General features: G+C 37.6%; 1 long non-coding RNA gene across 1 annotated transcript in view; it reads right to left on the reverse strand.

Annotated features, from left to right (window-relative positions):
• Positions 1-15,784, reverse strand: part of LOC115069579 — a 64,418-nt gene that overhangs the window by 46,952 nt on the left and 1,682 nt on the right. The window contains exon 2 of the long non-coding RNA XR_003848832.1: positions 13,969-14,081. This is a non-coding gene — a long non-coding RNA (uncharacterized LOC115069579). The remainder of the gene's footprint in view (positions 1-13,968; positions 14,082-15,784) is intronic.

Raw genomic sequence — 15,784 nt, forward strand, 5'->3', positions numbered from 1 at the left:
CACACAAGCACTTTACTGCCCCCTGCTGGTCAGGCTCTTTAGCCTTTCAGAGCTTTCATTCATTCTCTCTCCATTGATGCTTCTTAATTAATTTATTTTTAAAATATTTTATTTTTTATTTTAGTTGTATGAATATATTGCCTGCACGTGTGTAAGTGAACCCATGTGGTGCAATGCCTGTGGAGGTCAGAAGAGGGTGTTGGAGTTACAGATTGTTGTTAGCTGCCATATGGGTGCTGGGAATCGAACCTGGATCCTCTGCAAGAGCAGTCAGTGATCTTAACTGCTGACCCATCTCTCCAGCCCTTTTTACTTTATTTTTAATGCATAGTATTAGTTGCATATATTGGCAAGATAGAGTGTGAGTTTGTCAATGCACAGGATGTAATAATCATCATTGTAAGTGGCATGTCTATCATCACATTTCTTTGGGGGGGAATTCAAAATCCTCCCTACAAGCTATTTTGAAATACTTGATTAACTGTTGTCAATTGTCATTATCCTGAAATGCTGTAGAACATTAGAAGTTATTCCTCTATCCAGCCACTCTGGTTTTCTTATTTTCCTAAAGCCAAAGCCCAACATGCATATTCATTTTGTCATTTGTCATTTGCTATTATTCATTAAAGGGATGAATATAAATTATGCTAGACCTATGAACCATGCTCTATTCCAGAAGACATGAAGGATAATTTTCAGTGATATATTGTACAGTATAGCAATATAGTTAATAGCAATGTTTTGTATATGTCAACATTATTCAAACAATAGATTTTAAGTGACATGAAGATCTTAAATAGATTTTTCTGACATGAAATGATAATTATGTAAGGCAATTGATAAAATTAATTTTATCATTGTATAATCTATATGCATATTTTATCACTATATATTCATATTTATCAATAGCTACATCAACAAAAACTATACTGTTTTTAGCTGTGCTTCATCAGGACTTTTTTGGCTTGTATATGTGTATGTGGTGTGCATGCACGTGTATATGTACATTCAAATATGTGGGGGCATACATAGGTGATTACAATTACATGTGTGTGCATGTGCGTGTGGAGGCCAGAGGTTGATGTTGAATGTCTTCTTTGATCATTTTTCACCCTTTACATTGATGCACTATGTCTCTCTTGAGCCCATAGCTTGCTAATTAGACTAGTGTAGATAGCCAGCTTGCTGTGGGCTTCCCATCTCGGTTCCTGAGTGCTGAGGTTATAGGGACCACCACATCTGCTCAGCTTTATGTGGGTTCTGGGAATCTGCACTCTAGTCCTCATGCTTGTGTGTCAGGCACTTTCATTATGGCATTTTCATACACATGTCACTTTACTTTTGTTCTCATTCATCCCTCTATCATGATTCCATTTTCCTTTCATTCTGGTCCTATCTTGTTGGTCTCCTGCCAAATATTCGGTATAAAAATACCAAATATTTAAATGCCAACTATACATAACCTAGAATCACCTGAGAAAAGAGTCTCAATGAGGAATTATCTAGATCAGGTTGGCTGTGGGCATGGCTGTGGGAGACTGTCTTGACTGTTAGCTGATGTAGGAAGACTGAGCCCATTGTGGGTGGTACTATTCACTTAAGTTGTTTTTTATCATGATAAAACTAGAACACCTGCCTTCTGCTTCCCTCTCATGGGTATTCATTATGCCCTCATCCTCTTTCTGTTGAGATTTTTTTCTCCTTTCTCACAGTCCTCTTTTTACTTTTATCTCTCTCTCTCTCTCTCTCTCTCTCTCTCTCTCTCTCTCTTGAGTTCCTTCTGAATATGATGGTTTGGGATGTTCTGTGTGATACACACACACACACAAATCTAGATCCAGATTATGAAAGAATGTAAATTTGTTTTTATGAGTCTAGTTTATGTCACTTAACACAAAGCTCTCCAACTCCATCCATTTTCCTGTAAGAGTCATTATTTCATTCTCCCCAGGCATATAAACTCTATTGTATATATGTATCCCACTTTCATTATCCATTTATCTGTTGATGGACATCTAGACTGGCACCATTTCTTAGCTATTGTGAATAGAAGAGCAATAAACATGGACATGCAAGCATCTCTATAGTATGTTGACTTAGTCTTTTGGGCATATACCCAGGAGTGGTATAGCTGGATCACATGAAAGTTCTATTTTTAGTTTTTTTTTTTAAATATTTTATTTTTATTTCATGTGTATGAATGTATTGCCTGCACGTATGTGAGTGCACCTGTGTCGTGCATTGCCGTGGAGGTGAGAAGAGGACTTCAGATTCCCCCGGAACTGGAGTTAAGGACGGTTCGTAGCCAGCATGTGGGTGCTGGGAATTGAACCCAGGTCCTCTGCAAAAGCAGTCGAGGAGCCCTCACACTGATTTCCATAGTAGATATAAAACTTTACATTCTCCTCACGCATGGTGGCGCACACCTTTAATCCCAGCACTCAGGAGGCAGAGGCAGGCGGATCTCTGTGAGTTCGAAGCCAGCCTGGTCTCCATGGTGAATCCAGGACAGCTGGAGCTATAGGGAGACCCTGTCTCTAAAAGACCAAAAAAAAAAGTTCACATTCTCATCAGCAGTGAAAAAGATTCCTTTTTCTTCATATTCTTGCCAGCATTTGTTGCCATGTGTTTTCCATTTTGACTGCAGTGAGATGGAATCAAAACGGTTTTAATTTGCATTTCTCTGAGGACTACAGCTGTTGAACACTTCAAATGTTTACTGGTCATATGTATTTCTTCTTTTAAGAGTTGTCTATGTAGTTCATTAACCTATTTATTAACTGGGGTTTTATTTTTAATTTTTGCAATTCTTTATGTTCACTCCTGCCAGATATACAGTTGACAAAGTTTTTTTTTTTTCCCCCTATTCTATTCATTCTGGCAATTATTTCCCTTGCTTTGCAGAAGCCTTTTAATCTCATGTAATGCTATTTGGCAATTCTCAGGATTTCCTGTGCTACTGAAGTCTTTTGAAAAAAAAACAAAAAACCTTTGTCTATGCCTGTATCTTAAAGCATTTAACCTATGGTTTCTTCCATCAGTTTCAAATTTTCAGGTTTTATATTCAGATCTTTGGTCCATTTTGAATTTTTGTGTGTGTGCAGGGTCATCCTTACATAGGTAGATATACAGTCTTCTCATGACCCGTTGTTGAAGAGGCTGTTTTCTGAATGTATTTCGGACATTGTTGTGGACTGCAGTGGTGTAGGTTTTCTTTGGACTGCTTGCCTGTCGTTGTATCAGTACCATGCTGTCTTTGTCTATGGCTTTGTAGTATATTTTGAAGTTGGGGATTGTGATGCCTCAAGCATTGCTCTTTCTAGAATTGCTTTGGCTATTCTGTGTCTTTTCTGCTTCCATATAAATTTTAGAATTGTCTTTTCTATTTCTGTAAGGAAATAGAATTTTGATGGGGATTGTATTGAACATGTGTATCACTTACAGCTATTTTATGATAAAGATTCTACCAATCCATGAGCATGATAGGTCTTTCTATCTTCTATATCTTTTTCAATTTATTTCTTCAGTGTTTTGAAGTTTTCACTGTAGAGGTCTTTTACCTTCTTGGTTAGGTATTTTCCTGGGTATTTATTTTTAATCTATTGTGAATAGGAATTTTTTTTCCTTCTTTTCTCAACAAGTTCATTAACAGTACATAGAAAGGTATTGACTTCTACCTGCTGATTTACGTCCTGCTCCTTTGATTGAAAATTCCAGAATTTTTTGGTATGGTTTTTAGGGTCTATTAAGTATAGGATCATGTTGTATAATATAGGGATAGCTTGACTTCTTCCTTCTCAATTTTTATATCTTTGCTCCTCAGGGCAATCTGTCTACAGTTTCCATTGTGTTGTATCCTTATCCGGTTTTGATATCAGGTAATACCCACTTCATAGAATAAGCTTGGTATTATTTCTTCCTTTTTATTTTGTAGAATAGTTTGAGGTCTCCATGAAACATCCTTTGAAATATTTATACAATTTGACAATGAATCTTTCTGGCCCTTAACTTTTCTTCATTGGGAGACTTTCTATTACTACTTCAAACTCAATGATTTTTATGGATCTATTTAACTTATTTCCATCTTCTTGATTTATTTTGCAGGACAAATCTGGCTACAAATTTATCCAATTCCTCTGTAATTCTCAATTATTTTGGAGTAAGTTTTCAAATACTCTCTAATGATTCTCTCAGTTTCATTAGAACCTATTGTAACCTCTCCCTTTTGCCTCTAATTTTACTAATTTGGATCTCTTCTGCCTTTGTGTAGTTGGTTTGGCTAGGGATTGGTCAATCTTGTTTATCTTTTCAAATAACTAGCTTTCTACTTGATTGATCTTATTTGTTGTTCTATTTCATTAATTCCCCCCCCAATCTTTATTATTTCTTGCTGCTTACTGTTTGAGGAGTTAACTTGTTCTTGCTATTTTATTATTATTACTATCTTTTTTTTAACATATATGAGTATTGCCTGCATGTATGTGAGTGCACCCATGTCATGCAATGCCTACTGTCACAAGAGGGCATTGGATCCCCTGTAACTGAAAATATGGATGGTTATTACCTGCCATGGCTACATAGTGAGACCTTATCTAAAAACTTCCCTTGTTACCTTAAATATGGTCTATTTTAGAGAAGGTTCCATGAACTGCTGAAAGAATATACATTTGGTTTTGTTGTATAAAATACTCTGTAGATACCTGTTAGGTCTATTTGAGCTATGGTGTTAGGATTACATATGAAAAGATAAAGCCACCCACTCCCCACTTTTATTGTATCAAAACCTATCTGATCTTTTATGCCCATTGGTGTTAATTTTATGAAACTGGAATCCCAAACACTGTGCATATATATCCACAATTGTTATGTCTTTTTAATTGGATATTCCCTTTATTAGTATGTAGTAGTTTTTTGTTTTTTTTTTTTTTTGGCCTTTTTGAGAAAGGATTTCCCTGTAGCCCCAGCTGGCCTGGAACTCGCTATGTAGACCAGGTTGGCCTCGAACTCACTAAGATCCTCCTGCCTCTGCCTCCCAAGTGCTGGGATTAAAGGCATGTGCCACCATGCCCGGCCTGTAGTGGCCTTTTAACAGATCTTTTTTGATGAATTTTGCTATGACATCATTATGCTTTATCAGATAACAGAAGAACCATGCCAGCTCGCTTTCAGTCCCCACTCACTTGGTAGACTGACTTCCACCCTTGGCTCTCAGGCTGCAGGTGTTTACCAGTGAGGTTTGTTTCTTAGAGACAACAAACAGTTGCATCTACGTTTTTTTAGTCCAATCATCCAGCCTGCATCTCTTCATTGGCAAACTGAGGGCATTCACATTTAAGGTTATTATTGAGTGATGCTCTTGTCATTTTTATTGGCTATTTTTTTTTGGTTGGGTGAATTATTGTTTGTTCTTTTCTTTCTCCCCAAGTAGCATTAGTTTGCTGGTTCATTACATTGGACATAGTGAATTCCTCGCCACTTTCCTTTGCTCATCTAGACCTCTCATGAATTTATTCTTTCCCATGCTCACATATGCTTTCTTCCTCCTCTGTGAATTGTTTTCTTTTAAATATGTTCTTCAGTGCTGGCTTGGTGATTCTGAATACTTCAGTTTGTGTTTGTCTTGAAGTCAGTCAATTATAAAATACATCTTCTTTGGATATAACAATCTTTTTATCTATTTTTATTTTAAAATATTTTTATTATTATTTAAATAAAATTTAATAAATATTTTATTATTATGTGTATGAGTGTGTTGCCTGCATGTATGTAAGTGCACTCATTTCATGCAATGCCCTCGGAGGTCAGAAGAGGGTATTGAATTCCCCTGGAACTAGAGTTATTCACAGTTGTTAGCCACCATGTGAGTGCTGGAAATTGAACCCAGGTCTTCTGCAAGAACAGCCAGTGCTCTTAACTGCTGAGCCATCTCTCCAGCCCCTGGATCTAACAATCTTTGCTGGCAGTTATTTACTTTCAAGGCTTGAAATAAATCATTTCATGCTTTCCTGTCTTTTAGGGTTACTGATGAGAAATTTGATGTTATTCTGATGCATCTGTCTTTGTAAATAAGATGATATTTTCCCCTTACATTTAACATTATTTCTTTGTTTTGTGTTTATAACATTTTGAGTATGATATGTCACAGAATACTTCTCTCTTCATGCCTATTTGAGTTTCCAAATATTTCTTGAATGTGGATAGATGTCCATTTCTTTTTCTAGATTTGGAAAATTTCACAGAAAAATTCTCTATGTCTTTAGTTTTTATCTCAGTTCCTCCTTCTGTCCTGTGGATTCTTACATTTGGGCTCTTGATGGTATCCCAGAATTCTTAGATGTTGTGGTCATGCCTGTTCATTTTTTTTTCTTTATTGATATTTGAGTGCAGTATTTATCAGCTTCTCCCTCTATCCCTGCAATTCTCTCTTCTGCTTGGTTGAGTCTAACAATGATTCTTTCCACTGTGTTTTTTACATGGTTAATTGAGTTTTTCATTTCTATTTGTTTTTCTTATCAAAATTTTAATCTCCTTGCTGAATTTTTCTCCCATGTTAGTAATTCTTTGATCCATATTCCTGGTTTTCTCACCCATTTTGCTGCCTCTGTCTTCTACATTACTGATTTTCATCTCCAGTTCCTGGATTTAATTCATCTGCTTATTTGTATCCTGTTTGAAGTCACTGAGCATTTTTGCTAGTAAACTTTTGAAACCGTCACCTGGCATTTTACTACTTCAGCATCTTTGAATTTAGGGTTGAAGAGTTATGATCATTTGGAGGAATCATGTACCTGCATTTTTTCCTATTTCTTCTGTTTCTGTGACACAATTTGCGGATCTACTGGTTTCATTTAGAACAGCCTGCTCTGAAGGCTCAGTCTCCAGTACCACTCAGCAAGGTGGAAACAAAAGAGCAACAACATCAAACACCTAAGATACAGAAATTCACTTAAAATTGATTAAAGTTTACTAATAGATCACCAATGGTGACAAGCCAAAAAGTGGAAAAACCAATGTGCTATGTAATTAAGAGTTACTTAGGGCAAATGTGGAAACAGTAAACAAGCAAGACAAAGAAAGAAGACAGGAAAAGGCAGGAAAATGGAAGAAACATGAGTAAATAAACAAAAAGAGAAGTGGAAAAAGTGTCATGAAGGGGAAGAGAAGAGAACAAATATTTAGGAAATAGAATTTAGAAAAGAAACAATGTACTTCCGAATAATGACAAATTTCAAAAAATAGATAAATATAAGAAAAATAAAAGGGTTTTAAATTTAAATTCTCAATAACACAAAGTCAAAATACTACTAAAAGTATAGAAGGTGGGGGCGAACAGAAGGGAGAAAAAAGAAAGGAAAAAAACTGAAATGAGAAAAAAAGTTTGCCTAGTAATAAAAAAGTATGCAAACAAAATTAGGTGAAATGATGAATCACAGTAACAGGAAATGAATTAAAATATTATAAAGTAAAAATATCAATAGACATCCAATAAAAAGGAAGAAAGGGGGTACAGCAGGGGAAAGATGTGTCACAGCAGCTTTCTTCTGGGCGCTGGAAAGTTGGAGACTGCAGGTTATATGCAAAGGGTGGGGCAGTTGAACTTGTGAGCTCTTGTCTTTTGGGCTGGTGTTGAGCCTGTGCTGGACAAGTGTCTGCTGTCCCTCAAAGCCATCTTCTCTAATAGTTTCTGTAATTTGCACACTAGTGGTCTCTGTCAGTCTTCCAGGCTGTGATCTGGGCCAGTTCTCTGACTCTCTTGAAGCTCCCCAGCTCACACACCCTGGAGTGGTTACTGCTCTACATAGGGGTGTCTCCCAAGTGTGTTAGATGTATAAGAAGCAACGACAGCCTGGAGAAAGAGGACTTGTCATACTTTCAAGATTCCTAAACATTAATCACCTTGCTGGAGGATATATCCTTACTTCACAGAGCTCTTCTCACCCTGGGGCTCCCAGAAACCCTTGTTCTTTACTATAATATTTGCATAGCAGACCAGGACTTATAATATTCATAGGATTCCTGTGGTGGACATTGGGTGCTTTCACTGCCAGCAACAATGAATGTCCCCACTGGCAAATGGGGGGGGGGGCACAAGAGCAAGCCTATGGGTTTCTAGGTCTAGTAGTGGAGTGACAGGGCACTCCAAATGCTATTCCTCACAAGTTCCCCACGTCCTTCCCTGGGCTTCCCCAGGTATGTGGTGTGGCTCCCATTCAGAACTGGAAGTTTGCTCATCTGCTAGTTTAACTTATGTCCTAGATGTGGTTTATTGTGTTTTTGTTGTTATTTGTTCATTTGTTTATTTGGGGAGAGAAGGCTGGTCTGATGTTCCTGCCTCCACCTCCCAGAGTACTGGGATTAGGCATATATCTCTTTTGGTTTTGTTGTTGTTGTTGTTGTTGTTGTTGTTTTTGAGGCAGGATCTAATTCTGTAACCCAGAATCTTTGGTAAATCTCTTGCATTAGTCCCCTGAGTGCTGAGATTAAAGGTTGAGTGAAAAATCGAACATTTGCACATTAGAATTAGAAATTCTTTAGTGTTTTATTCTTATTTGATTTTAGATAGATGATAGATGATAGATAGATAGATAGATAGATAGATGGTGATAGATAGATAGATAGATAGATAGATAGATGATAGATAGATAGATGATAGATATTTAGATAGATGATTGATAGATAGATGATAGATAGATATTTAGATAGATGATTGATAGATAGATGGTAGATAGATAGATAGATGATATAGATAGATAGATGATAGATATAGATAAATAGAGATGGATGGATAGATAGATAGATAGATAGATAGATAGATAGATAGATAGATAGATTTAAAAGCATATACAAATACTGAGATGAGCACCAGCACTCATCTTCCTACTTCATAGATATAGATAGATAGATAGATAGATAGATAGATGATAGATAGATGATAGATAGATAGATAGATAGATAGATAATCTTTTTTTTGTAAGAGCTTTTCTCAATGTACAGGCTGGCCTCAAAGTTGGGACAATTTTCCTGCCTCTGTTCCGAGTCCTGGGACTGCAGGCCTGTGCTGCCACACTCAGCTTCACTATGAACTTCCCTTGGCAATTTGTTGTAACTAACTCCTATGTATGATCACTTTTCTTTAAACGAATAGAACTGTCTGAGAAAAAAGGCTGTCGATTACAATTTTCTAATCAGATACAATTGTGTTTATCTCTAATCTTAGTGGACTGTATGGATAGTTACCTAATTAATGACCGTCTTCAGCACCCGAGGACATCCATCTCCTTCACACCCACTTGCCCTCTCCCTCTCTCACTGTTTTCTGACTTCTGTCATCAGATCAGGGGTTCTGAGGGACTGAGGAGTACATGGGTCATATGTTTTCCTCTGTTGAGCACTTTACCTTAAGGCCTAGAACATGCTGGGAAGAATAATGTACTGAGTTCAGACTTTGCCATTAAGACAGATCTAGAATGAATCCGATTGTGCTAGTTATAGCAATCTGAGAAAGCCATCTACATGCTTTCAGCATCATATTTTCACATGGTAAAACCTACCATTGTGCTTTCTCAAGTACCACATTCTAACTAGAGTTTTATTGTCTTGTTTTAAGGTTTAATCCATGTAAAATGCATAGGCCTCTGACTCAGGTAACATTTTCAGATACTGCTAAATATATACGAGAGGGAAGGTCTGAAGGCCCCAAATAAAAGCATATAACACATAAAACAAATAAACAAAAATGTTGAATATTAGGTTATATTGGGTAGTGTCAGAGAAGGCACATACCTGTATTTCTCATTAATAAAATGAGTCAGTTCATTCAGTTATTTGCTACACCCAGTGAACTTGGATTGTAGGTAAACCTTTTATTTACTCACTAGTATTAATTTCTGCATACTGTTACCTTAAGGCTGCCCCTGTACACATCTGTAAAATGTTTGCTTCTTACCTTAATAAGTACCAGTCACTATTGTGAATATAACATTTTTCTTGTTTCTTGAACATGGGAGAGAGAAGTTATTTTGAGAAATACCTCTGAAATTTTTTCTTTGGTGGCAATTTTGTTAAAGTGTTCTGCTTCTTTAGGATTACATTTTTTTTTCTAGAGGTAAAACTATGCAAGGATGATATTGGGAGGGTTTTAAATCTGAACTTACACCAATCCAGACATCTTTGCAGCCCTTATGCCTGCAAGGGACATCTTTCAGATGGCAATTTTTAACATTTAAAAAAAACTTTGTGTATTTATCTTACGTGTATGACTGTTTTGCTTGCATGTATGTAAGTGTACCATGTGCCCACAATGCCCATGGAGGCCAGAAGAGAGTGCGGGATTTCCTGGAACTGGAGTTACCAGCAGTTGCTGGCTGTCATGTGGGTGCTGGAAACCAGCCTCAGGTCCTCTGGAAGAGCAGCCAGTGCTCTTAATTGCTGAGCCATCTCTCCAGGCCCAATTTTTAACATTTATAATTGTTATTGTTACTGTTACAATTTTTATTATCTTAAGATATTTCATTGAAAATATTTGTCCAAAGTGACTGGTTGCTAACAGAATTTTAGGCTTTTTACTAACTTTCAGTAACAGATCCTAATTCACCGACAAAAGGATATATACAACATACCCCTATCTATTATACCTGTGCTATGGAAGAATGCTAAAAACGTCGAGGCACGATGACTTGTAATCCTAGCACTTAGAAGATGGAAGTAAGAGGATCAAGAGTTAAAGGGTCAACCTCATCTATGTAATAGCAGGCTCAAGGCCAGCCTGTATTGTATGAGATCCTGTCTCAAAAAATCACAAAAAATAATTTTAAAATAGTGATACACTGTAGCTCAGTCACGGGGATTTGCTAGGATACTCCCAGGTTATCAGACTTGTTATTTTGACCCAGATAGCTACAAGGGTGTGAACTGCTTCTGCCATGGCAGTTTGCAGCTTTAATACGTCCAGAGGAGGAGGTTGTTTGCTAGCAGGGTGACCCGTCCAGCATTAACACTCCAGTCAGGGGCCAAGATTTATGATTCTGTGGCAAAGCTGACATAGTTGCCTGAGGTGACACATTTCATGCATTTTATGAATACTTCCAAACATTTGAGAGTCCTGGAATGGTTTGAGAACTTCAAAAATATATGCTTAGTCATGTTTAAATAAGTTGCCACAGCTTCTGCCCTACAGGAGACTGTGGGAGACTGGAAGACTATTTCATTACAGACCTGATTCAACAGCTACCTGTGACTCCATCCCAGCACTTTATTGGCTAGCACCTGGAAGTTGAGAGGCATGTGTGAAAGACTTAAAAACAAAAAATGAGGGACAGGATTAGGGCTTGGGAAGATGGCTCAGTGGGTTGGAGCTTGTTAATGCAAGCATGAGGATCTGAGTTCAAATCCCAACATCCACTTTTTACATGGTTGCATGTACTTGTAACCCCAGCATATGGGGTTGGAGACAGGCAGATACTGGGACCTCAAAATGGCAAGCTTCCAATTCAGTGAGAGACTGCTGCATGTTGGCACCGTTAATAATCTAGGGGTGTTACTGGGTTCCATTTTCTCAGCCAATTAAAGAACTAAAAGGCCTGAAAAATCTCAGACTAGCAGCAGCAACAGTCAAACAAATTTTTATTGACAGATAATCATATCCACATACATAAAAACCCATAAATAACACAGAAGATGAAACTCTCCACAAGTTGAGAGGAGACCCAGGAACTGAAATCCAACATCCTCCCCCTTACCTCCCAGGGCCTGGGTTTTAAGGGTTTTAGTGGTTTCTTCTTCCCTAGGTTTGGATTGGTCAACTTAAAGAAGAGAAGGCTGTATAGATCATATCTCCAAGCTGAGATATTTAGAGCAACATAACACTTAGGTTAGCTGAAGGGGCCCCGTTAGAGGTAAAAAATAAAATAAAATAAAAAATAAAAAATAAATAAATAAATAAATAAATAAATAAATAAATAAATAAATAAATAAATAAATAAATAAATAAATAAATAAATAAATAAATAAATAAATAAATAAATAAATAAATAAATAAATAAATAAATAAATAAATAAATAAATAAATAAATAAATAAATAAATAAATAAATAAATAAATAAATAAATAAATAAATAAATAAATAAATAAATAAATAAATAAATAAATAAATAAATAAATAAATAAATAAATAAATAAATAAATAAATAAATAAATGCTTTCCTGCCAGGAATCAAGAAGCTGGAAGCGTGCCATCTTTATTGCTTCTTAGTGACTCTATTTGCTTATTAGGGACTTGGTCTCCAGGGGATAAGGCAGAAAGCAATAGAAGACAAGACCCATGTCCTCCTCTTGCCATCACGTGCACATGCACAGGCACCTGGACACTCACACGCATACACCCAAAGGGCAAGTCACTGAATATCTGTATAGTCTCATAAATCAGACTTTTCTTGGAGTGGCTTAGGTACTTGATCAGAATCATCTTCATAAAAATAAGTTTACAGTTAACAGAGGAGAACTAGAACAAGAGTCAAAGGGTAGGGCCAGACATTAATTTCTTCATTAATCTTTGAGCTTTCTCTGGTCTCAGCATATTCCCCATACCAGTTCAAAAGGAAACCACTGACTATTCTGACCTCCTTCTAGACCTGCTAGGAAACAAAAAATCCAAACTTGAAAATAAGGCAAACTGTTACTACCAGCCTTTTCAATTGACCACACTATGGGCCATCTCATTTACACAGTCTGAGTAGCAAGCTGGAACCTGAGACCTCAGTCAGACTCAGTGCTCTATCTACTTTATATACAGTTTCAGGGATAGATCTTATCAATATAAGTGGTTGGGGGAAAAGTCAGAAATAAAAGAAAAATAGTATTTTGTCATTTATGAAACTCAAATGTTAGTGCTGGTAAGTATTATATTGAAAGACAGCCATGTTCATGCTACTAAGTACTGTTTGTGCCTTTGAATTTCATAGGCTACTCAATTTCACTTCTAAAAAGACAAGGTCTGCTAACCCTTTTCCCAAGGGATATAACTTGCTTTATTGTTTCTTATTGGTAAGCATTCAGTCTATGGTGTTAGCGATGACTGTGCAGACAACTGATGTCACAGGCAGTGAGGTGGCTCAGTAGGTAAAAGCACTTGCCGCTTAAGCCTGGTGACTTGGGTTTGATCCCCAGAACCTACATTAAAGTAGAAGTGTCTTCACAAAGTTGTTCTCTGACCTCCACATGCACATGCATATAGACAATGCTGATAAGTAAAATTTTAAAGATTGATGTCCCAATATTTTTCTCAGTAACAGATGGAAATAGTATCTGTTCATAGGAAAGCATTCCATAGGACATAGTTTTATTGCCTTGTAAAACGATAAACCCAATTCTGTATTTTACTCTTGAACCTTACTCGAGCATTCTTTTCTGCTTGGCGTTTCAGCTTATTGTATCTTCCTTTAGATAATCAGCGTTGCCCTCTTGCTCATCCCTCCATTAATCAGTTAACTATATCTCTGACAAAGTTGGACCAGAGTTGTCAGGATGTTTTATCTTTATGCATGTGAGTGTTTTGCCTGCAGGAATGTAAGTGCACCTATGCATGCAATGCCCTTGGAGGCCAGGAATGGGCAGCAGATCACCTGAAAATGGAATTGTTAGCTTCCTTGTGGGTATTGGGAACCAAACTCTGGTCCTCTGCAAGAGCGCCAGTGCTCTTAACTTCTGAGCCATCTCTCCAGCTCCTGTTTTTGTTTTTTGGAGATAAGGTCTGACTATGTAACCCTGACTGGCCTGGAACATATTATGTAGACCAGACTGGCCTCAAACTTGGAGAAATCTCCCTGCTCTGCCTCCCAAGTGCTGGGATTAAAGGCGTGCATCACCACGCCCACCCAAAATATTATGCTTTTAACTTCCTAAAAACTAAATTTTGTCTTCTAAAATATATTATTTATTCCAGCACGATGGCTCGGGGGTAAAGGTGCTTACATGCAGACCTGATGACCTGACTTCGATCCCGGTTCCCAAAAGATGGCAGGAGAAAACAGACTCCGGAGAGTTATCCTCTGATGGCCACACATGTACAGTGGCAATGCAAGCACCTACAATCACATACACAGACATTTTAAAATAAAATAGACTATTTTATTTATAGATCCTGTGGCAATCATTGTAATTGCAAATCACATATTGTTGTCTCTTTTCCAAACATAATGTACAGTGAGGAAAACTGCTCAGACTCCTTGGAAACAGATTGATTTTTCTTGAACTACATATTTCCACACACAAAAAAACAAAATAGGTGGGTGCCTCAGTTTTTAGAAGAGTATAGAAAATTAAGTTTTATCGAGACATTTCCCCAAAATGCCTTGTAAGTTAAATCCCTCAGACAACCTGAGCAGACCTGGAACATGTGCGTGCCTGCAGACATCCCTGCTTTAACAGTAGATGCTTGAGCTCTGGCCTGCGCATTACAAGAGAAAAGTTCAGAAGTGCTGTCTAGTCCCTCCAAGTTGCTTCTGTCTACGGAGCTTCATGTTTACAGGACCCCACTTGTTTACAAGGTCCAGCATTTATCAGAGAGGCAGTGACAAGTAGAAGCTGGACTTTCTAGTCATACCAAAGCACTAACTTTAGTTATTATCTGCTTATCCGCTGGCTATAAAGCTCACTGCCCTGTCATGGGCCCCCTGAGTACCCAGCTTCCAGCTACCCAACAGATCCACCAACAGAGAGGTCCTTGCAAAATTACTTTCATCCATGAAGTATTCTCAGGCTCCTGATCTTTTTCTATTTTTTATTAGGCTTATTTATTTATTCATTTATTGTGTGTGTATGTGTGTGTGTGTGTGTGTGTATGTGTGTGTATGCATGCATGCACCAATGAACACATCTGGAGGTCAGAGGACAACCTGTGGAAGTTGGTTCTCTTCTCCCATAGCATGAATTCTTAGGATCAAACTCAGGCCATCAAGCTGGGCAGCATGGGTGTCTTTAACCACACCAAGTTGTCTCACTGGTCCCTTCTGTCTTTTCCAAGAAGCACCTAATCTTTTTTATTCCTTTTGCATTGCATTTTTGGTTTTAGTTTTTAGTTTTTTGCGACATGGTCTCCCTATATTATCCTAGCTGACCTCAAACTTACAATTCTCCTGCTTCTGCATTCTGAATGCTGCAAATACAGGCCAGCATACCCAGTTTTCCATTGTACTTTATAATGTAAAATAAGAAAATGATTGTAACTGAAGAAACCCAAAGCAAATAATATTGTAAAGGGACGTGTTGTGGGTGCTTCACCAGAGAAGACCACTCAGACAGTTTTGCCAAATGCTAGCCAGTGGCTACACAAGGGTGCCAGAACCCCAGCGTATAGGCCCAGTCATCTCTAGGGTAAGCTTTATACAGAGAAACCATAACCAGGGGTGAAAAGTTTAAGCTCCCAAGCTTACAAGCACAAAGCCCCCTTAACAATTTCTATTCTATTAAGCAACAATTACTATTTTCCAGAAACAAGCCGAGCATAACCTACAGAAGCCATATATCTGCAGTTAACAGGTGCACTCCAGGACACACTGATCTGTTCCCAAGACAACTGGGTCCTGTTGACATGTGTTCCCATACTCTGGTCCAACTGCCTGATAATTTCAGAGACTAGAGTCAGCCTAAACTTTAACACAGTATAGCTATGGTCAAGAAGGTGCCATATCACAGTCTGTATTATCAAAGGAAACAGGTTACATAGGCAGCAGCCAAGCTAATATAAGATTATGATATTTTGAATGGGGCTGTACTTGTGTCTTGCTGC

This window comes from Nannospalax galili, unplaced genomic scaffold, assembly GCF_000622305.1.
Source record: "Nannospalax galili isolate Female #2095 unplaced genomic scaffold, S.galili_v1.0 scaffold52, whole genome shotgun sequence".
In the NCBI taxonomy this organism is placed as follows: Eukaryota; Metazoa; Chordata; class Mammalia; order Rodentia; family Spalacidae; genus Nannospalax; species Nannospalax galili.